The following is a 22,673-nucleotide window of genomic DNA, read 5'->3' on the forward strand; positions in this document are numbered from 1 at the left end:
CTTCTTTTACAAAGATATATCCCCCAAGTCAGACCTGGAGGGCTCTGGCCAGGGTAGAATTTTGCAGGAACGCCAGGCAATTTGAAGCGAAACCAATGCCACTACTGATCATCAGCAACATTATTCAACTCACCTGCATATGTTTTATTTACATTATATTAGATTAAATGCCATGCAGAGGTCATATGTTGACCAGAGAAGACAAGTGAGGTGTGCAATTGGAATACTTTATCAGTAGAGCAGTGGTGTACATATGGGCTCTAAGATATATTGCCCCTATTCACAGTCAAAGCAAGTACTTCAGAAACATACAAAGATTCAGAGGGCTTGACGGACAAGTTACTTTCCTTCGGTAACGCCATGTCTGGTAGAGACATGATCTACTCGCAGATTCCTTATCTTTGAATTTCTCAGGTGTCAGACTGGATCAGGAAGATTTTTCTTCGAGCGAAACCCTTATGCTCCATTAGGTGGCGTTGTTCAGCTCTGCGTGGCGTTGTCTCCGCCGTCTTAACGTCTGTGTCACCTACATAAGCGCCACCCTGGCGTGCGGACGTCAGTTACTTTTCATGACTTTCCACACCAGGAGCGCCGAGCCATGAAGTGCACTGACATTGGTGTGTTTTGAACTAGGGCCTTCAACGGGAACAGCCATGACACTAAAAATCTGCCCACAGTGCAGGAAGGATGGGTGAGTCGGTAAGGAATCTGCTGCAAGATCATGTTTCCACCAGTTATGGTGTTACCAAAGGTAAGTAACTTGTCCACTTGATAGAGACATCTAGCCGCAGATTCCTTATCTTTGACTAGATACCCAACAATACTGTCCTGGAGGAGGGACTGGGGACAAGGTCAGACCAGGAAGTTACTGCAGGACAGTGCGGCCAAAAAGGCCGTCCCATCGGACTTGACTGTCCAGGCAGTAGCGTTTGGTAAATGTGTGCAAGGATGCCCACATTGCTGCCTGACAAATGTCAAGGACTGGAACAACACCGTGGTAGCAGCCTTAGCTCTGGGGGAATCAGCTCTTAAGCCCTCAGGAGGCTGCTTCTTGACCAGAGCATAGCAGCAAATTTTGATGCAGAGGACGACCAATCATGATATAGTCCTGGTCTGCACCACACAAGCTTTTCTTGATCCAACATACCCCACAATGAGTTGGTCATCCACCGGGAACTCTTTAGTGCGGTCAAGGTAGAATGACGCTGCTCATTTTTGGCCCAGACAGTAAAGTCGCTCCTCTTCCTTGGAGGAGTGTAGAGGAGCGTAGAAAGTGGGCAAGATGATCGATAGCCCCACGTGGAATTGTTTTGGTAAGAAAGAGGCCCTAGTGCGAAGCACCAACTTATCAGGGAAGATGGTCAGGTAAAGAGGCTTGGATGACAGACTGCAATTCGCTCACCCTCTTGGCAGACATTATGGGAACAAGAAAGGTTGTCTTTACGGTAATTAGCAGGAAGGGACAGTTTTGCAGAGGTTCGAATGGAGCACACATCAGGAAGATGAGAAATGAAGGTCCCACTGAGGCAAGATGAAAGGGGTTGGTGGAAACATATGGAGAAGCACCGTAAGAAATGTATTTACAATAGGGGATTTAAATAAAGAGGGTTCGTCTGGTAGCCTCAAGAAGGCAGACAGGGCCGAAATGTACCCTTTCAGAGTGCCCAGAGCAGAGCCCTGCTGGGCAAGGCTCAAAATAAAGAGAAAGACTTGAGAGAGGGAAGCAAAAAGATCAATAGATCTTTCAATACAATATTTTACAAATATGGGCCACTGGCAGGCATGCACGGTCTTGGTAGAGGAACGTCTGGCTGCCAAAGGAATATGCTACTTACCAGTATGCATCTGTTGTTGGCATGTAGGGCTGCTGATATTCATATCTGTGCATAGATCGCCGCCTAGTGTTGGGTCTGGATGATTGCACATTGTTGTCTTGGAAGAGTCTTTGAAGTATCACAAGATAGGTGGCTCCTCCCTTGGACTACAGTGCGCATGGGCATCCTCTCCATCCCCAGATTGTTTTTCGCCATTGTGGCAGAGATGGAGTATAGTACAGTAAGAGATGTCCATGCAAAGAGTGAATGCTGCAGCTGCGACAGGCACCGGGGAGATGGGTGGGCGATATGAATATCAGCAGCCCTACATGCCAAGAACAGATGCATACTGGTAAGTAGCATATTCCGTTCGAGGCATGTGGGCTGCTGAATTCATATCTGTGCATAGAATGTATAGCAGTATCTCCCTTAGCGGTGGCTACCTGTGTTAGCTGCAGCAGTCTGGAAAAGAGTTTTGAGAACAGCCTGTCCTACAGCAGCTTGCTGTTTTGAATGTACATCTACACAATAGTGTTTTGTAAATGTATGTGTCGTTGACCATGTGGCTGCTCTGCAAATTTCGTGTAAAGGAATATTTCCTAGGAAAGCCATGGATGCCCCTAGCTTACGTGTGGAATGCGCTCTAGGGGGGACTGTTAAGGTGCGTTTTGCTTTTATATTACATATTTGTATGCACTTAACTATCCATCTGGCTATGCCTGATTTTGAAATAGGGTTACCCTTGTGTTGAGGTGAGAAGGCAACAAACAATTGTTTTGCGAAATGTTTTAGTTCTGTCTATGTAATATAGCAGAGCTCTTTTGACATCAAGGGTATGCAAGGCCCTTTCAGCTACTGTTTGTGGGTTCTGAAAGAACACTGGCAGTTCAATAGTTTGATTTAAATGGAAATGGGATACCACTTTTGGCATGAACTTAGGGTTTGTTCTAAGAACTACTCTATTTGCATGTACTTGAATGAATGGCTCTTGAATAGTTAGGGCTTGCAGCTCACTAACTCTTCGAAGCGAAGTAATGGCAATAAGGAAAGCCACTTTCCAAGTAAGAAATTGTAGTTCGCATGAGTGTAGTGGCTCAAAGGGTGGTCCCATTAGTCTGGTTAAAACAACGTTTAGATTCCAGACTGGAGATGGTGGGTGTCTTGGAGGAATTATGCGTTTAAGTCCTTCCATAAACGCTTTGATTGCTGGCACCCTGAATAGTGAAAGGTGTTGCCTGTTTTGCAAATATGCTGCTAACGCAGCTAGGTGTATTCTGATGGACGAAAAAGCCAAGTTGCACCGTTGGAGGTGCAATAGGCAGCAATGATGTTTTGAGTGGAAGCATCAAACGGGTCAATGTTATTGTTATTACAATAAATGACGAAACGTTTCCACTTTGCTGCATAGCATGCTCTGGTAGTGGGTTTCCTTGCCTCTTTGATAATATTCATGCAGTCTGGGGGCAAGTTGAGATATCCAAATTCTAGGATTTCAGGAGCCAGATCGCTAGGTTCAGCTGTTGGGGATCTGGGTGTTGGATTTCGCCATGGTTCTGCGTTAGAAGACTGGGTGTTAGTCGTAGTCTTTGATGAGGAACCACTGACAGTTCTAGGAACGTCGTGTACCGTGGTTGTCTCGCCCACGTGGGAGCAACTAGGATTAGCGTCAGCGAATGTTGGCGCATTTTGCGTGCCACCAGTGGTATTAGTGGAGCTGGGGGAAAAGCGTACGCAAATTTGCCTGACCAGTTCATCCATATCGCATTGCCTTGCGACTGCGGATGTGAGAACCTGGCGGCAAAGTACTGGCATTTTGCGTTTTCGCTGGTGGTAAACAGATCTATTTCCGGGTGTCCCCACTTCCGGAAGAATGGTTGGAGCACTTTGGGGTGAATTTCCCATTCGTGCATTTGTCGGCTGTGCCTGCTTAGGAGGTCTGCCACTTGGTTGTCTTTGCCTGGGAGGTGTTCTGCCATGAGAAAGATGTTCCTCTGAATGGCCCATTTCCACATTGCTTGAGCTAGGTGCGACAGCTGTGGTGAGTGTGTTCCTCCTTGTTTCTGAATGTAATACATAGCTGTCATGTTGTCCGTCCGGATCAACATAGCTTTGTTGCGTAAGTGTTTCGCAAAAGCTTTTAGGGCTAGAAAGATGGCCATCAATTCTAGGAGATTGATATGCATTTTCTTTTGCTGTACAGTCCAGAGTCCCTGCACTGTGTAGTGTAGGACATGGGCTCCCCATCCTAGTAGGGGTGAGTCCGCTGTTAACACTATTTGTGGGACAGGCTCTTGGAACAGTCGACCTTTGCAAAGGTTTTGTGGATTCCACCAATGCAGAGAGTTGTATGCACGACTGGTCACCAACACTAGGTCTTTTAGTTGCCCGTGAGCCTGGTTCCACTGCCTTGCTAGGCATTCCTGTAGCGGACGCATATGTAGTCTGGCGTGAGGGACTATGAATATGCAGGAGGCCATCATGCCGATTAGCTGCATAAACACTCGAACTGGTAGTGAGTGTTGGGGTCTGAACTTTTGTATTAGCGTCTGCATTCCCTGGACCCGTGCTGTGTTGGGATATGCTTTTGCTCAAAGTGTATTTATTGTCGCTCCCAGGTACTGTTGGACGTAGGTGGGTTGTAGGTGTGACTTTGGGTAGTTTAGTGAGAATCCTAAACTGTGCAGTAGGTGTATGGTCTTTGACATGTTGTTGGCACATTGCTGGGCTGTTGGCGCGTGTATTAGCCAGTCGTCCAGATAAGGGTACACGTGTATGTGTTGCCTTCTGAGATGTGCCGCTACTGTAGCCAGACATTTGGTGAACACTCTTGGAGCTGTTGTCACCCCAAATGGCAGGACTTTGAATTGGTAGTGCTGCCCTTGAATGGTGAACCTCAAATACTTTCTGTGAGCAGGGTGTATTGGTATATGAAAGTATGCATCTTTGAGGTCTAAAGTTGCTAGGAAGTCTCCTTGTTGAAGCAATGGCAAGCGCTGCGAGGCCCTAGGGCAGTTATGCGCTATACAAATGCAATTTTTCATTTCATTTCATTTCACTTGCTGGAGAGTGAGCATGTGAAAATGCTCTGACAGAATGTAGAGGTTGAGGGGCCTGAGGTCCAATATTGGACTGAGAGACCCGTCCTTCTTTGGAATTGGGAAGTATAGGGAGTATACTCCTGTTCCCTGATGTTGAAGTGGGACTGGTTCTATGGCCCCTTTTTGCAGCATACTGATGACCTCTTGCTGAAGTAACGTTATATGTTCCTGTGACATAGGACGGTGCACGGGTGGTATGTTGGGTGGAGTTGAGGTGAGCTCTAGGCAATAGCCATGTTGGATAATTTGCCTGACCCACTTCTCTGTGGTGATATTTAACCAGACTTGTTGAAATTGTTGTATTCTTCCCCCGACTGGTGTTATGTGGTCTGGGGGGAGTGTTGGGAAGTCATTGCTTTGTGCTAGTGGAGGATCTATTTGCATTGCCTCCACGACCTCTGCCTTTGGCATTGTTTCCTCTATAACCACCCCTGCTGGTATTTTTGGTATATGTGGATTGTGTGTTAGTCTTGTAGTTGGAAGATTGCTGTGATGTACCTCGCGCTCCTCCTCTATAATTGGAGCGACGAAAGGAGCCCCGGTGTTGTTAGGACTGGAGAGCTCCCATAGATTTCGCTGTTTCTGCATCCTTTTTCATTTTGTCCAGAATTGAATCAACTGCTGGACCAAATAAAAAGTCTGGGTTAATTGGCTGGTTAAGAATTGTAGATTGGACTTCATTCTTAAAGCCTGATATGCGAAGCCATGCGTGTCGCCTTACTAGCACGCTGGTATTGATGGATCTGGCAGATTTGTCTGCAGCGTCTAGTGCACACTTAATGGATGCATTGGTGATGAGCTTTCCCTCTTGTATAAGTTCATCTGCCTGCTGTTTGTAGGGATCAGGTAAGTGTTGGAGAATTTCCTCCAAACTGTGGTAGTGCGCCCTATCATATCTGGCTAGCAAGGCCTGTGTATTGGCTATCCTCCAGGAGTTTGCTGCCTGAGCCGCCACTCTTTTGCCTGATGCCTCAAATATTTTAGATTCCTTGTCTGGAGGTGCAGCCTCACCAGTAGTCTGTGAGTTTGCACGCTTACGTGCGTTTGATACCACTTAGGAATCTAGGGGTAGCTGTCCTTTGATGTATGTAGGATCTATAGGTGCAGCTCTGGATTTTTTCTCAATTCTCGGGTTTATGACCCGGGCCCTAGCAGTGTCCTTAAAAATGTCACCTGCGTGTTTTAACACCCCTTTTAGCATTGGGAGTGTTTTAACGTGTCTTTCAGATTTTGTGAGTGTATCAAGGAGGAAATCTTCCTCAATAGCATCAGAGTGCATATCTACATTGTGGTAGGTTGCTGCTCTATCTAACAGAGAATTAAATGCAACTGTATCCTCTATGGGTGATGGCTTAGTAGGGTATACTGCAGGGTCTGTAATGGGCAGAGTCCCTTCATTGTCTGGTTCCCCTCCTGTACCCCATGGCTGTGTGTCTGGGTCTGTATTTGGGTTTTTTGGATACCCAAAACTTACATCTGCGTCCTGATCTTCATCAGGGTTGTAGTCAGAGTGTGTTGGTGAGGTTGGGGTATAAGGGGTAGTAGGCATAGCAGGAGTGATAGGTTCAAAGAGAATAGGAGAGGTAGCACAGTCTCTTTTTCTTCAAGGGGATTCTGGAAACGTCTTTTGTTGGTAGAGACCTTTTCTTTTTAGTATACACAGTCACTTTACCAGTTATTGGATCAATTTAGATTTTTGACTGGTTCTTTGTGGAGGGGTCTGGGTGAAGAAGCTCCTCTTCAACAGCCCTTGGTTTTGGTGTTACAACCTTTGGTTTTTATTTCTTTGGGTCGATGGTTTTTGGTTTCTCGACCGTTTTAGGTGGTTGTATGGTTTTTGGTTGTTTTTCAACGGGTTTCGTTGGTTGAACGACCTTTGCTGGCTTCACAACTTCTTTCGGACCGAGCGGTGTTGTCAGTTCGAGAGTCTCTTTATGTTCTTTTGGAGCCTGCTGATTCGGTTCGACGCCCTTTTTTGGGTCGATGGACTTCGGCTCGACTGAATTCTTTTCGTCCACATTCGGTTTCGATTTAGGTTGGACGTTAGTTTTGGGCGTAGGCCTTGTTTCGTCGTCGACTGGTTTGTTCCCCTTGTAGATACCTGAGGCTGATTTGCTCGATTCAACGTGCTTTTTGGGGGTCGATTCGACGTGCTTCTGTTTTTGCGTCGAATCGAAGTGTTTTGGCTTCGAGGTTGACTCGACGGCCTTTGGTTTGGAGCTCGATTCGACAGCTTTTGTCTTCGATGTCGACTCAACGGTTTTTGGTTTCGAGGGTACTGTGGCCTTTGGGTCGACGCCTTAAGGCCTCGATACCTTCGGGTCGACGTAATTTGGTCCGAAGACTGTTGTGTCGACAAGTTTCGGTTTTGATGGAACCGATGTTGTGTGACGTGTCTCAGAGGGCTCTTTCGATAGGTTCTTAGCCGGGCGGTATGGCGGGGGTGTAGAACGTGGTTGTTGGTCTCGGCCAAGGCCTGCTGGCGATGCTTTGACCTGAGTCTCTGATAGAGGTATAGTGTCTATATGGGGCGGTGTACTCACGGTTCGCCCCACGCCATCATCGGAGTCGTCTTCAACTGCTATGATGTCTTGATCATAGTCTTCGAGATCGACGATTAGTTCTCCCTCTTCGGGGTAATATTCGGAGTCGGGCTCCGAGTATTGTCCGTTGTCTCGGTCTGAGTCTTCGGCGCTTGCTAGATCGTCTTCGTCCCCGAAGATGTTATCGGGCTCCGGCGCCGTTCGTTGCATTTCTTGCCTCGCCGCCCGTCTATTCCGAATAGTCTTCTTTGATCGGAATTGGGCACAGGCCTGGCAACTATCTTCGTTGTGATCCGGAGATAGGCATTTGTTGCACACTGGATGTTTGTCTGTGTGCGGAAAGTTCGAGTTGCACTGAGAGCAGTACTTGAACGGACTTCGTTCCATTGACGGTCGGTCCACGTGGTGTCGAGAAGGCCTCACGGCCCGATTCGATAACTAGAGTGCAACCGAGTTGTAAAAGTGTATCGGCACCGAGCGCTTAACAATACTGACGGTATCCGAAGGCCTTCTGGCCTTTTGAGAAGTTTTCTTGATTCCGAACTTGGAGAGTAGGAAAGTACATCCGAACCCAATGGCGGAGAAAAACAATCTGGGGATGGAGAGGATGCCCATGCGCACTGTAGTCCGAGGGAGGAGCCACCTATCTCTTGATACTTCGAAGACTCTATCAAGACAACAATGTGCAATCATCCGGACCCAACACTAGGCGGCGATCTATGCACAGATATGAATTCAGCAGCCCACATGCCTCGAACATTACATTACTGGCTTCGGGAGGAAGGTCGAATGCTGTCAACTGCTGCTGCTCAAACTCCACGCAAGAAGGCGTAGAGTTGACAGGTTCGGGTGGAGGAACCTACCGTGCTGCTGTAACTGAAGATCCTCCCAAAGGGGCAGCCTGATCGGAGGACTGACGCTCCGTTGCAGAAGCTTGGGATACCAGACTCTCCGTGCCCAGTCTGGAGCAACAAGAATGACTTGGGCCCAGTCGCTCTTATGTTCATGAGCACTCTGGACAGGAGTGGTACTGGAAGAAAGGCGTACAGGAGCATGAGCTTCAGTCGAGATGAAAAGTATTGTTGAGTGAGAGCTGCTTTGGAAACTCCAGCACGCAAAACTGCTGACATTGCACAGTCTCGGAGGAGGCGAACAGACCAAACCAAGGCTCCCCCACTGCTGAAAGAGGTCTTGCTCCACCTCCAGATGAGGACACCATTCGAGATACGTTAGGCATCGACGGCTGAGTTCATCCGGCCTGGCTTTCAGAGAAACTGCCAGGTTTTGAACCACCAGGGAAATACCCTGCTGTTCCTGCCACGTCCAGAGATGCAGGGCCTCTTGACACAGGGTCCACAACACACCTAACCCTTTTGATGCAGTACCACATGGCGTTTGTGTAGTCTGGGAATACTTGAACCAGCTTTCCCTTGATTGAAGGAAGAAAGGCTTTCAATGCCAAGCGAACGGTTGGAGCTCCAGCAAGTTGATCTGTAGTAAGGATTCAGCTGGAGACCATAGTCCCCTGATCTCCACCTCTCCCAGATGGCTGCTGTAAAAGAGTAGGGTCTGCAATCCTATGGTCACCCCCGATTTTTTTGCTTTTTGCTTCACTGGTTTACGACATTCCCTGGCTGTGGGCCTGCTAATCAGACCCACAGCCGAGCTGTTCTCTCTCTAAATTGACATCCATGTACTTTAGGTGCATTTACCAATTGGTACTGGGCCACCTCATCAGTCCCTGTACAGTGTACCTTAGGTACCCAGGGCATAGGTGTACCCAGGGCCTACCAGGGGCTGAAGCATGTATTATGCCACCCCTGGCTGGCCATCTAAACAGACACAACTGGCTGCTAAGACAGCTGGGGCAAGGTGGTGTAATCACCCTTTGCTGTAGATATAGTATACCTATATCTAACCCTAAAATGGACACATATACTCCTATCAGTCACCCCTATGGCAGGCCTTATCAATCCTGAAGGCAGAGTGCTTGGAATTATGTGAGATGGTGCTCTGGCATGAGCTGAGCCCGTCTGCAGCTTGCGGAACCAAGTCCTAATAGCTGTTCCATGATAACGCTATACCATATACTCTTAAGTGCATTATAATCCTTGCGGTTATTGCTAACTTTGGTATAGCATTATCAAAACATGTCGAGTAAGGTGTCATACGAATTGGAATACTACCCCCTCGCCAATTCTGGCGACGGGGGTAGCATTCCACCCTTCTAGAGGGACACGACATGTAAGTAACTGTGAACCCCGGTTAAAGTTAACTCGAGCCTTGGCATCACAAAATGGATGCTGCCACCACAGACACAAGTCTGACCTCCTGCTGCTGGGAGTCCTTCCAGCGAGGGAGGCTCAGACAAAGGGTTTCCTGCCTTGGGAGGTGCTAGCACCACCCCAGACAGGATTTTGTGTATTGGGTAGGACAGGCCTGAAAGGAATGAGACATGCCTGGGGCACACAAGGTGCCCTGTGCATACACCGGTTCAAACCAGTTGCTGGGGCATCCCTGCCCCAGCTCTGGCGCAAAACCGGACAAAGGATAGGGGGTGTAACCACCCCCCTTCCTGGTCCCACCCATGGGAGGGACCTAGTCAGTAGGGCAGCCCCCTTTAGGAGAATAAAGGTAGGAGCTGGTCCCATTCCAAATTAGATTATCCTGAACAACTTTACAAGAAGAAACTCTGGACTTCGACGTTCTGCTCCACAGAAGACTGAAGAATCTCCCTTGTGGGCAAGGAGTGTCCACCCTGCAACTGCAGGCACCATCAAGCGTCCAGCGGCTTCACTTTGTCGTCTTCCCTCGAGGATCCAGACTTCAGAGCCTGACGAGACCCGGATTCCCAGACCTCTCCGACCTCAACTCACATCTGCAGCACAGCTGAGATCCGTGGGTGCGACGAGACACGTGGGACCGGCCATCTTGAAAGAAACTGCACTTCGCTGTCAGCACGACTCCCGAGGTAAACTCGACCAAGTGCTTTGGGGATTGAGAAGCCCCAGCCCCGAGCAGCCCCTGCAGCGAAGATCAGCCCTCCCGCTTCCACGAGATCTGCGTGGGGCCCTTCTGCTTGTTTGCTGCTCGACGCGTTGTCTGGTCACTTGCCGGCTGGCTAGTGGCCTCCTAGACGACGATCCTTGAAATCTTCACTGCTGGTCTGGTTGCTCCAGACTGGTCCTTGCTCCCTACCAAAAGAGGAGCACCCCGGACTCTCCTAGTCCGCACTAGACGCTTTTTCCACTCACCACGTGGGTTGCCTTTGCCAAGGCCTGTTGACACCGAATCCGGAACAGACACCGCCGACAGCGAGAGCCTGCGTGGGAAAAGCTCGTGCCTCCACCCTGGTCGTCGAAGACACCTCCTGGTCCACGTGGCTGCAGAGTCAAGCGTCCACTCTTCACCTGATCGCGACGACGACATCTGGTTCCTTCCTGGTTCCACTCCACTCACTGGCTAGTGACTGTGAACATTGTCCCCTCTGCTTTCAGGTCTTCAGCTTTCCTGATCCACCCTTGGATCACACCGGACATCTTTCTCCTGGTGGCCTGCAGCATCTTTTCTTTCAGGCTCCATACACTTCAACGCAGAAACCCGACACGACGTCGCACCTATGCACCCGCAGCCCGTGGGTGAGGTAACAAGAGCATTTCGGTGCTCAAGGGTAGATTGACTCTCCTAGTGTCCAGATTCACAGTTGTTTTAGTCCTAACTAGTCGGGATTGTCCGTACTCAATGCCAAGCGAACGGTTGGAGCTCCAGCTATTCCAACCGCCATATTAGTCAGGCGTTCTAATTAAGAAATCGTAGTCTTTCGTTCGGGGGCAGTCAGCGTGATCTAACACCCACACGTCTCTTCTTCCGTGTTCGAACACGGAAGAAGAGACGTGTGGCGGTTGGAATAGTTGGGAGGTACATATCGGATCCACGCCTCGTGTATTGAGATAAGAAGTAGGCATCATTGAAATTGATTACTGGACTCCCTGAGTAAGACGAAGTATCTTGGGCTTGTGGAACAACTAAATCACTCCTAGCCCTGTGTACCTACACTCCTTTGGAAATCATGTTTGGCACTAGGCGTGTCAAGTAAGGGATATAATCCTAGGCGGATGAAATAACTTCTAGATCGTTATCTTGGGCCCAACTTACGCATGCCCTTTGGTGACCTTTCCACATCCCCTTGTCCTGAAGGAGACCCGTTATAGACCCACAACTAAGGCGTCCATAGGGTCGAAACGTCGACGACTTTAATATATGTGGATCAGCATAGAATATCCGTTTTCATTACATCTAAACTGAAGTGGATTACCGTGATAGTTTTAACTAAATTTGGAAACTGGCCACAAGACTTTCCCTTTTTCCACTCTTCACTGATTTGTATATACACATGTTTGAATGTCACTATTTCACTATATGTCACATTGTAAATCACTTTATACTGTTTTGCACCGTATTTTGAGAAATATGTATGAATTGTAATGAATATGCTACTTACCAGTATGCATCTGTTCTTGGCATGTAGGGCTGCTGACATTCATATCTATAGCATAGATCGCGGCCTAGTGTTGGGTCCAGATGATTGCACATTGTTGTCCTGGAAGAGTCTTCGAAGTATCACGAGATAGGTGGCTCCTCCCCTGGACTACAGTGCGCATGGGCATCGACTACATCCCCAGATTGTTTTTAGCCATTGTGGCGAAGATGGAGTGTAACAGTGTGAGCGATGACCATGCTAAGATTAAGTGTAAATTCTGCAGCCGCTACAGGCGCCGGGGAGGAGGGCGGGCGATATGAATGTCAGCAGCCGTACATGCCAAGAACAGATGCATACTGATAAGTAGTATATTCAGTTTGAGGCATGTGGGCTGCTGAATTCATATCTATAGCATAGAATAAATAGCAGTCCCTCCATTAACGGCGGCCGCCTGTGCCAGCTGCAGACGTCTGAAAAAGTGTCTTAAGAACAGCCTGCCCTACAGCTGCTTGGAGTGCACATCTACACAGTAGTGTTTAGTAAATGTGTGTGGTGTAGACCATGTGGCTGCTCTACAAATATCTTCCAAAGGGATATTACCAAGGAAAGCCATGGAGGCCCCCAACTTCCGGGTGGAGTGGGCTCTGGGGGGGGACCGTTAAAGTGCGCTTAGCTTTGAGATAGCAAATCTGAATACACTTAACGATCCACCTGGCTATACCTGCTTTGGAAATGGGGTTGCCTTTGTGCTGGGCTGAAAAGGCAACAAAGAGTTGTTGTGTCTTCCTAAATTATTTGGTCCTATCAATGTAGTACATCAAAGCTCGTTTGACATCAAGAGTGTGGAGCATTCTTTCGGCTACTGTCTCTGGGTTCTGAAAGAACGCGGGCAGTTCAATGGTCTGATTGACATGGAACTGCGAAACCACTTTAGGAAGAAATTTAGGGTTAGTGCGCAGCACCACCCTGTTGGAGTGAATTTGAATGAATGGCTCTTGTACAGTGAGCGCCTGTAGCTCACTAACACATCGTAGAGACGTAATGGCAATGAGAAAAGCCACTTTCCACGTTAAGAACTGAATCTCACATGAATGTAGAGGCTCAAAAGTTGGGCCCATCAACCTGGTGAGGACCACATTGAGGTTCCATACAGGAGCTGGCGGGGTCCTGGGAGGGATGACCCGCTTTAGCCCTTCTAGGAAGGCTTTAATGGCAGGCACTTTGAAAACGGAGAGATGCTGCATGTTCTGGAGATAAGCCGCTATGGCGGATAAGTGTATCCGAATGGAAGCATATGCTAGATTGCATTTGTAAAGATGTAACAAATAACAGATGATGTTGGGAGTGGATGCATCTAGCGGGTTGATGTTGTGTTCAGTACAGGAAATGACAAACTGCTTCCATTTCGCTGCGTAGCAAGCTCTGGTGGTGGGCTTTCTTACCTCCCGTATGATATCCATGCATTCAGGAGGCAAGTTAAGGTAGCCAAACTCTAAGACTTCAGGAGCCAGATCGCCAGGTTGAGCTGTTGCGGATCTGGATGCTGAATGTCGCCACGGTTCTGCGTCAAAAGCCTGGGTGTGAGGTGCAGTCTTCGATGCGGTACCACGGATAGTTCTAGAAACGTGGTGTACCATGGTTGGCGTGCCAACGTTGCAGCAACTAGGATGAGTGTCATCGAGTGTTGCTTTAGCTTTCGTGCCACCAGCGGTATGAGAGGTGCTGGGGGAAAAGCGTACGCAAATCTGCCTGACCAGTTCATCCATATTGCATTGCCCTGCGACTGTGGGTGAGGGAACCTGGCGGCAAAGCTTCGGCATTTTGGGTTTTCCCTTGTGGCAAACCGGTCTATCTCCGGATGACCCCATTGCTGGAAGTACGGGCAGAGTACTGATGGGTGTATCTCCCACTCGTGCATTTGATGGCTGTGTCTGCTGAGCAGATCCGCCATCTGATTGTCCTTGCCAGGGAGGTGTTCCGCCATGAGGAAGACGTTCCTCTGAATGGCCCACTTCCACAAGCTCTGAGCCAGATGAGACGAGAGTGTGTCCCTCCCTGCTTCTGAATGTAGTACATGGCTGTCATGTTGTCCGTCCGGATCAACACGACTTTGTTGCACAGATGTACTTTGAATGACTTCAATGCCATGAAGATTGCCATCAGTTCCAGGTAGTTGATGTGCATCTTCTTTTGCTGCGTAGTCCATAGTCCCTGCACCGTGTAGTGGAGTACATGAGCTCCCCATCCCTGGAGAGCGTCCGTCGTTAGGATAATCTGCGGCACAGGCTCTTGGAACGGTCGGCCCTTGCAAAGGTTGTGTGGATTCCACCAATGCAGAGTGTTGTATGCCCGACCGGTCACCAACACTAGGTCGTTCAACTGCCCTTGAGCTTGCAGCCACTGATGAGCCAAGCATTCTTGGAGCGGACGCATATGTAGCCTCGCGTGCGGGACTATGAAGATGCAGGAGGCCATCATGCCTATCAACTGCATGAACACTCTTGCTGGAAGCGAGTGTTGCGGTCTGAACCTTTGGATCAGTGACTGAATGCTGTCGATCCTCACAGGATTTGGCTGAGCCGTGGCTGCCAGAGTATTTATAGTCGCGCCTAGGTACTGCCGCACATGGGCTGGCTGAAGGTGCGACTTCGGGTAATTTAGTGAGAATCACAGATCGTGAAGAAGGTGAATGGTGTGGAACATGTTGGCGGCGCATTGCTGGGCCGACTTTGGTTGGACAAGCCAGTCGTCCAGATAAGGGTAAACGTGAACGTTCTGCCTCCTGAGATGCGCCGCCACTGTCGCCCGGCATTTCGTGAACACCCTGGGCGCTGTGGTCACCCCGAAAGGGAGGACCTTGAACTGATAATGCCGACCCTGAATGGTGAACCTGAGGTATTTTCTGTGTGATGGATGCAGTGGAATGTGGAAATAGGCATCCTTGAGATCCAAGGTTGCGAGGAAGTCTCCCTGATTGAGCAACGGGAGAACCTGCTGCAGTGTGAGCATATGAAAGTGTTCTGACAGAATGAACTGATTCAGGGGTCTGAGGTCCAGAATGGGTCTGAGGGACCGTCCTTCTTTGGGATTAAGAAGTACAGGGAGTACACTCCCATGCCTTCTTCCTCCACCGGCACGAGCTCGATTGCCCCTTTTTGCAGCATGACGAGTACATCCTGCTGCAATATGTGCAAATGCTCTGTGGACATAGGACGGTGTTTTGGTGGCATGCTGGGTGGAGTGGATGTCAACTCCAGACAATAACCGTATTGGATAAGCTTTCTGACCCACCTGTCTGTGGTGATGGATTTCCAGACTGGCAGGAACTGCTGGAGTCTCCCCCCGACAGGTGTAGTATGGTCGGGGGCAGTGACAGGGCGTCACTGTTTGTTGGTGGCGGAGGAGCGGGAGTTGTTGTTTCCGCGACCTCTGCCCTTGGTGCTGTTGCCCCGATAGCCGCCTCTACTCTGCTTGGTGTAAGAGGACTGCGCCCCATCTTTATTGTATTGCGTTTGCTGGGACATCTGGCCTCTGGAAACATGCCGAAGCGACGAAAGTACTGCTCCGAAACTGCTGGGACTGTAGAGCCCCCATTGGATTTCGCAGTCTCGGTATCCTTCTTGATCTTCTCTAAGGTGGTATCCACCTCTGGACCAAATAACCTATCCGGGTTGACTGGCTGATTGAGGATGGTGGTTTGTATCTCCGGCTTGAAACCGGAGATTCTGAGCCAGGCCTGACGTCTCAACATGACACTGGTATTAATGGCTCTGGCCGCGGTGTCTGCCACGTCCAGGGCACATTTAATAGAAGCCTTGGAGATAAGCTCCCCTTCCTGAATAAGCATCTTAGCTGCCTCCTTATACTGGTCTGGAAGATGTTGTAACAGGGTCTCTAGCGTGCCATAGTGTGCCCTGTCATATCTGGCTAGAAGTGCTTGGGTATTAGAAATACGCCAGATATTGGCTGCTTGAGCCGCCACCCTCTTCCCTGATGCCTCCAGCACTTTAGATTCCTTGTCAGGGGGAGGAGCATCACCAGTGGTCTGGGAGTTCGCCCTCTTCCGGGCATTAGAAACTACCAGAGAGTCCAATGGCAACTGGCCCTTGATGTAGGTAGGGTCGCCAGGTGCCGGCTTATATTTTTTCTCAATCCTAGGGTTGATCACCCTGGCCCGTGTGGGTTCCTTAAAAATGTCTGCGGCATGTTTCAGAACCCCCTTTAGCATGGGGAGAGTCTTGACAGTCTTCTCTGCTGCTGAAAAGGTATCAAATAGGAAGTCCACTTCGACAGGGTCAGCGTGGAGCTCCACGTCGTGGTTTTTAGCCGCCCTCTCAATTAGAGCATTAAATGCAGCTGAATCCTCAGTAGGAGAGGGCTTGACATTGTAGACCTGAGGGTCCTGTGCAGTATGCTGATCCACAGGGTCACTTGCATCTGTCCATGAGTCTTGGTGATCCTCAGGATCAGTGTTGGCAGGAAAGTTATACTCCTCGTCCTCACCACCTCCACCCTCTACATCTGAGTGGGTGGGTGAGGGTGTAGCCACTCTTGGAGTTTGTGGAGCAAGAGGCTCCACTAGAAGAGGGGAGTCCACAGCAGGCTTCTTGTGCTTTAAAGGAATGGTGTAGGACTCCAAAGGCTGGGTTGCCGTGATCTTCCTTTTGTAGAGGGTTAGTTTCCCGGTGTCGGCGTCGATAAAGTGCTCCGACTGCTCCTCTACCGAGGGTTGTCGAGGTTTCAAGCTCCGAAACGGCTGAGAAGATTTCGACACCGTAGACCCGTGGGAGGGCGCTTTGGCGACCGACCGTGGTGCGAAGGCTTTTGGCGCTACCTTCGGCGGCAACGTAAACAGGATTGGTGTCGAAGACCTTGGCGTAGTAGCAGCTGGCTTCGGCGTGGAAGCATCCTTCGGTGCGGCCGCGGAAGCCTTGTTCCTGATGCGCTGTAGAGAGTCCGACACTTGCTTCGTAAAGGAAGCGGACGGTTTCGTCGACCTGACAGACGTCTTCGGTCCACCAGCGAGTGAAGACTCGAGCGTCGATGCCTTGTTCTTATCCGGCCGAGGCACAGGATCAGGCCCCTTCGGCTCACCATGCCATTTTTCCGCGCCGACGGCTTTCGGCGCCGACGTTGACTTGTCGGTGCCCTTGAGAACCGGGCGCTGGGCCCCAGCCTTCGGATCGACGCCCTTGGCCGATTTCGGCTCGACGCTTTTGACCGACTTTGACTCTGCACCTTTGCCCGACTTTGGCTCGGCGCCCTTGGTCGACTTCCCCGGGGCGACAGCCTTCTTCGGTTTCGGCTGCCCCGACTTGTCCGAAGACGAGGAGGCGGCCGGAGGGACAGGCGTCTTTTGTTTCGACGGCGTCTTCATAGGATTCGTTTTCGTCGACACCGAAGGTTTCGGTTTCGTTATCACCAAGGTAGGCTCCGCAGAAGTGTCCGTAGCCGGGCCCGTAGGCGAGGCCGTGGATTGGGGTGGAAGGTCTTGGGTAAGGCCGTGTGGCAATCCCTCGACCTGAGCCTCAGTAATTGCTCGCTCGGGGCTTAGCTCTTCACATGAGCTATCTCCGGTGGCCCCATAGGCCTCATTGTCGTCTCCTACCTCGTCGACGACTTCGTCTTTGACCACTTCGACGTCCGCGTCGTATTCGTAGTCGATCTCCTCCGCCGGAGGGGAAATCTGCAAATGAACTTCCTGTTTGTCTGCTTCTTCTCTGTCGAAGATGTCCACCGGTGCCGGGGCCGATTTCCGGGCCTCCTGGCGCGCCGTAGTCGAATCGTCTTCTTCGATCGAAACCTGGAACAAGCCATACAGCTGGCTTCATCGTGGTCCGGCGACAGGCACTTGTTGCACACGGCGTGGACGTCGATGTGTGGGTACTTAGATCCGCACATGGGACATTTCTTGAACGGACTCAGTTCCATGATGTGTCGTCGAAAGTCTTGCTGCGTCGACTGGGCCTCGAGCACCGAAGAGCCACGCGACTCCTCTGGACATCCGACTCGGGAACTGAGTCGGAACAGAGCTGGGCACCGACCGCAAAATACCGACGGTATAGGGAAAAGGCCTTCAGGCCTTAAGAATAGTCTATTTCGATTCCGAACTGGAGATGTTGAATATACATCCGAACCCAATGGCGGAAAAAAACAATCTGGGGATGGAGTCGATGCCCATGCGCACTGTAGTCCAGGGGAGGAGCCACCTATCTCGTGATACTTTGAAGACTCTTCCAGGACAACAATGTGCAATCATCCGGACCCAACACTAGGCGGCGATCTATGCTATAGATATGAATTCAGCAGCCCACATGCCTCGAACATAATTTTTCAAAAAGTATGATATGCATAAGGGTTACATATGAATGAAAAAATCAATTCAAAGATTAAAACGAGTGAATACCCTGAGCCCGGGTTGTTTTGTGATATTGGATTTATGTGGTGAGCAATCTCCTTGGTTGGAGTGTTGCCTTAAATAATGAAAAGACTGTGAATTATATTTATAATTTAAATTTAGTTTATGTGCTGAAGGAATCGAGTATCGTACCCGACAGGACCATTGTGTATATTGAATTGTGGCTGGAATATGGCTGGCACGGCTGAAAGCTCCTCCCGTAGCCACGAAAAGGGCAAAAGGCAGACTGGGGACGAGTGGCCACTGAGAGGCCCAAGGACTAGACCGTAGGCCGGGAGTCATTAAAGCGCTCCAGCACCATATCTGCCTCGTCTCCGAAGAGACAGGTACCATCAAAGTGCATGGCCATGAGAGATGCCTGAACATCCCCCGAAAAGCCAGAAGTCCTCAACCAGGCATGGCACCTAACAACCACGGTTGTTGAAATTGCTCTGCCTAGTGAGTTGGTCGTGTCGAGCCCACAACAAATGGCAAACTTTGCTGCATCTCTAACATCTGATATTGCTTGGGAGAAGATGGACTGGGCCTCCTCCGGAACCTGTGGCAGCACTTGCGCAACCTTTACCCATAAAGTGTGGGAATAACGGCCCATAAAGTGCGTGATGTTCACCGACCTCAGTGCCAAGCTAAAGAAGAACAACATGTTTTAGCCCAATGATCCAAAATATTGGATTTCCTATTAGGGGATGTGGAAGAGAACACGCATTGGGATGTAGAGGCTTGAACCATCAAGCTCTCGGGAGTAGGGTGGTTGATGAGGAAAGATGGGTCACCTGGTGCAGGGTGATGGCGGCGGGCAATTGTCCTATTCACAGGAGCCCCAGAGCTGGGCTTGAATCAGGTGACTGGACTAGTAGGACATCAGTTAAGGCCTCATTGAAAGGTAGCAAGGGTTCTGATGAGGAGACACCAGTCTGCAGGACCTCCATCAAGAGGTTTGTCTTCACTGCCACAGAAGGGAGCTCAAAGCCCAGGACCTCGGCTGGCCTTCAGACACCATTGATTAGGATGCTTCCTTCTCCATATCCACGGTAGGAAAACAAGGCAGGCGAGAATCTGGAGAGGTGTCCAGTCCACTGTGGTAAGGCTGGTCTTGTAAAGAGTCCAGCGACCCCTCCCCATCTTCCTCCATTCCTAGGCTTTCAGAATAGGACTGTAGAAACGATCTAGAACCCAAGGGTTCTATTAGTGCCGGTAGGCGCCGGTCTGGCTCCAGATCTTCATGGTTAGAAATGGGGCTGTCTCCGCCAGTGGGCATGTGTGGTGCCGGGAGTCTCAGCATTGGGACCTAAGCTGGGGATGTTTGCAAAGTTACGACCGGTGTTGATCTAGATTCATAGCCACATCCATGGGGGGGTGGGCATTGGCACCAGACCAGAGCTTCCGGCGCGAACCTGATGGAGCCTACTGGCCCGAAGATGCGCCAGTAGGGTCAGTTTACCCAAATATGAGGCACATGGTGTTAAAACTCCTTTTTCTGGGTGCGGGGGCACTCCCGCATCCAGAAAATCTGGGAAGCAGAGACGACCCAGGCACAGATTCTGAGGAGTGTGAGACGACTGCCTGGGGTGAGCCCGCCTTCAACAGCCAGTCGTCGAGATAGGGGAAGACTGAAACCCTTGATCTACGAAGATGAGCTGCAAACTCCGCCATCACTTTCGTGAACATCCGAGGGGCGCTTGTAAGGCCGAAAGGGAGCACAGTGAACTGAAAATGCTCCTGCCCTACCATGATTGGCAGGTAACGCCAGTGGGCCGGCAGGACGGGGATATGAAAATAAGCGTCCTGCAGGTCCAACACTACCAACCAGTCTTGCGGGTCGAGGGCAGACAAGACCTGAGCAAGTGTGAGCATCTTGAACTTCTCCTTTCGGAGGAAGCGATTGACATCCCGAAGATACAAGATAGGACGCAGGCCTTTGTCCTTCTTTGGAACCAAGAAGTAGTGGGAGTAACTACCACAACCTACTTCTGGCGTTGGAACACGCTCTATGGCCCCCTTGGCCAAGAGGGCCGTAACTTCCTGCTGGAGAAGTGTCAAGTGATCCCCCGACATGCGGTGGCACTGTGGTGGCATGGCTGGAGGGGTAGTCTCGAAGGGGAGGGAGTAGCCCCTTTGGACAAGTTGCAGAACACACTTGCCCAATGGGATGGTGCACCAGTGGTTGAGATGATGGTGAATCCTGCCACTCACTGGCGTCTAGTGGGCCTGAAACACCGGACAAGGAAGGTTTGGAGGCAGTGGCTGCAGGGGGGGTTGTGGACTGACTCGCACGCTGGCCCTGTGACCCGCTTCTGCGGGTCCCACGTCAGCGGCTGCGCTGAGACTGTTGCTGCGCAGGCCAGTGGCTCTGAAACGAACGTGCTTGGGCGCCCCTTCCTTGGCCAAGAAAGGAGTGAAAAGCAGAAGCGCAAGGAGTGCATGTGACCGAAAGGCCTAACGACTTGGCCGTAGCCCGTGAGTCCTTAAAACGTTCCAACGAGCAATCTGCCTTATCGGCTAAAAGGCGAGTGCCGTCAAATGGAATGTCCATCAACGTGTTCTGGACATCCCCAGAAAAGCCAGTTGTCCTCAGCCAGGCGTGAAAGCGCAGCACCACTGTCGTTGAAATTGCCCTGCCCAGCGAGTCAGCAGTGTCAAGACCACAACGGATGGTGAACTTGGCTGCGTCTCTCCCCTCAGCAATGGCTAGGGAACGTATTGTCCGAGCCTCCACCGGACACTGAGGCAGCACTTGCGCAACCGTATCCCACACAGAATGGGAATAACAGCCCAAGCGACATGCAGTGTTCACAGACCGCAGGCTAGAACTGGCGGAAGAAAAAATATTCTTCCCAAACTGCTCCAGTTTCTTGGATTCCCTGTCCGGAGGAGCGGAAGGGAATGCGCTTGGGGATGCAGAAGCTTGGACAACCAAGCTCTCGGGGTGGGGTGTTGGGAGAGGAAAACGGTAACGCCAGGGGCCGGGCGATGGCGTTGGGCCACATTCTTGTCCACAGAAGCCCCTGTGCTGGACCTCGACCAGGTGTCCAAAACAACGTCTGAGAGAGCATCATTAAAGGGCAGCATCGGCTCCGCAGAAGCAGAAGCTGGCCGATGCACCTCTGTCAGGAGGTTAGTCCTGACGGCCACAGTAGGGAGCTCGAGGTGGAGAGCCTCGGCTGCCCTACGCAACACCACAGAATATGATTCACCCTCCTCCGTAGCCACGGTAGAAGGAGACAGTGCGGCAGGTTCAGGAGCATAATCCTTGTCACCTGCATCCCCCGGATCCTCATTCCAGTCCGGGTCTAACTCTCATTGGGCTGCGAGAGGGTCCTCAGACCCCTCCCAGTCCGCCCCGTTCTCCATAGCCTGTGGAACAGGTGGAACATACGGAGGTGGGTGGACAAAGGGAAAGAAATTCCCAAACGGCGTCGGCATCGGTCGGCAACCTTCCGGCACCTGTCCCACGCCCGGAAGGGAGCCAGGGACGGCGTCGGCCGTCTCTGCGGCCAGCACCGGTGATGCTGGTGGAGGTCGTACAGGGCCAACCAGCATGGACAGTGATCCAGGCCTGGATCCACGGGGGTCCCTCGGCATCGACGCCGGAGTCGTTAACGACGTCGGGCTGGAGCCGGCGACGTCAAAGAACGAGGACCCCCAGCGAAGCCCGATGGCGCCCTGGCGGGGCCGGACAGTCCGAAGCCTCGTGCCATGGATGAAAGAAACTCCTGCAGCTGGGCCGGAAAGGGCGGGTAGGTCATTGGGAACTGCAGGGGCGGCGCCACCTGCACCCTTAGCCGCGTCGCGAGACAGGCTTGGGGAAGGCCAATAGCGACGACGCTTCTTCGCCTTTTGTGTTCCACCTTATCTGACTCCAAGTGCAAAGACTTCGAATGATGGCGATTGCTCCGCGGCCGTTCCCTAGGGACCGGGACCCTGAACGGAGCGGAACCAACTCCCGGGCCTCCAGCCACTTTCGGGATCGCTCCCGCAAAGTTTTCGGAGCCATGGCCTGGCAGTGGGGGCACGACTCGGAGTTGTGGTCGCGCCCCAGGCAGTAAAGACACTCATGGGGTGGATCGGTTACTGACATTGTGTGGGGATAGGCTGCGCAGGACTTTAAACCGGGCTTCCCTATGCACCTGTAAATTGATAAATACTTGATAACAGAGAAAAAAAGTCCCCATAAAAGTCAAAAAAAGACTGGGGGTACCGCTCTCTCCGGATCTGCGCTTGCTGGGGCGGAAAAAGAGAACTGACGTCAGACGCTTGGGCGCATCTAAGTAGCTGCAGCAACGTCATCTCGGCGTCTACGACGCCAGTAACATACGCGGA

At 50.9% G+C, this 22,673-nt stretch overlaps 1 protein-coding gene across 1 annotated transcript in view; it reads right to left on the bottom strand.

The window, feature by feature from the left end:
• The window catches only part of SKIC3 (SKI3 subunit of superkiller complex), a 1,397,627-nt gene that overhangs the window by 605,624 nt on the left and 769,330 nt on the right, over positions 1-22,673 (bottom strand). The gene's annotated exons all lie outside the window — the stretch shown is intronic.

Source organism: Lissotriton helveticus, chromosome 2_1 (genome assembly GCF_964261635.1).
Source record: "Lissotriton helveticus chromosome 2_1, aLisHel1.1, whole genome shotgun sequence".
NCBI lineage: Eukaryota > Metazoa > Chordata > Amphibia > Caudata > Salamandridae > Lissotriton > Lissotriton helveticus.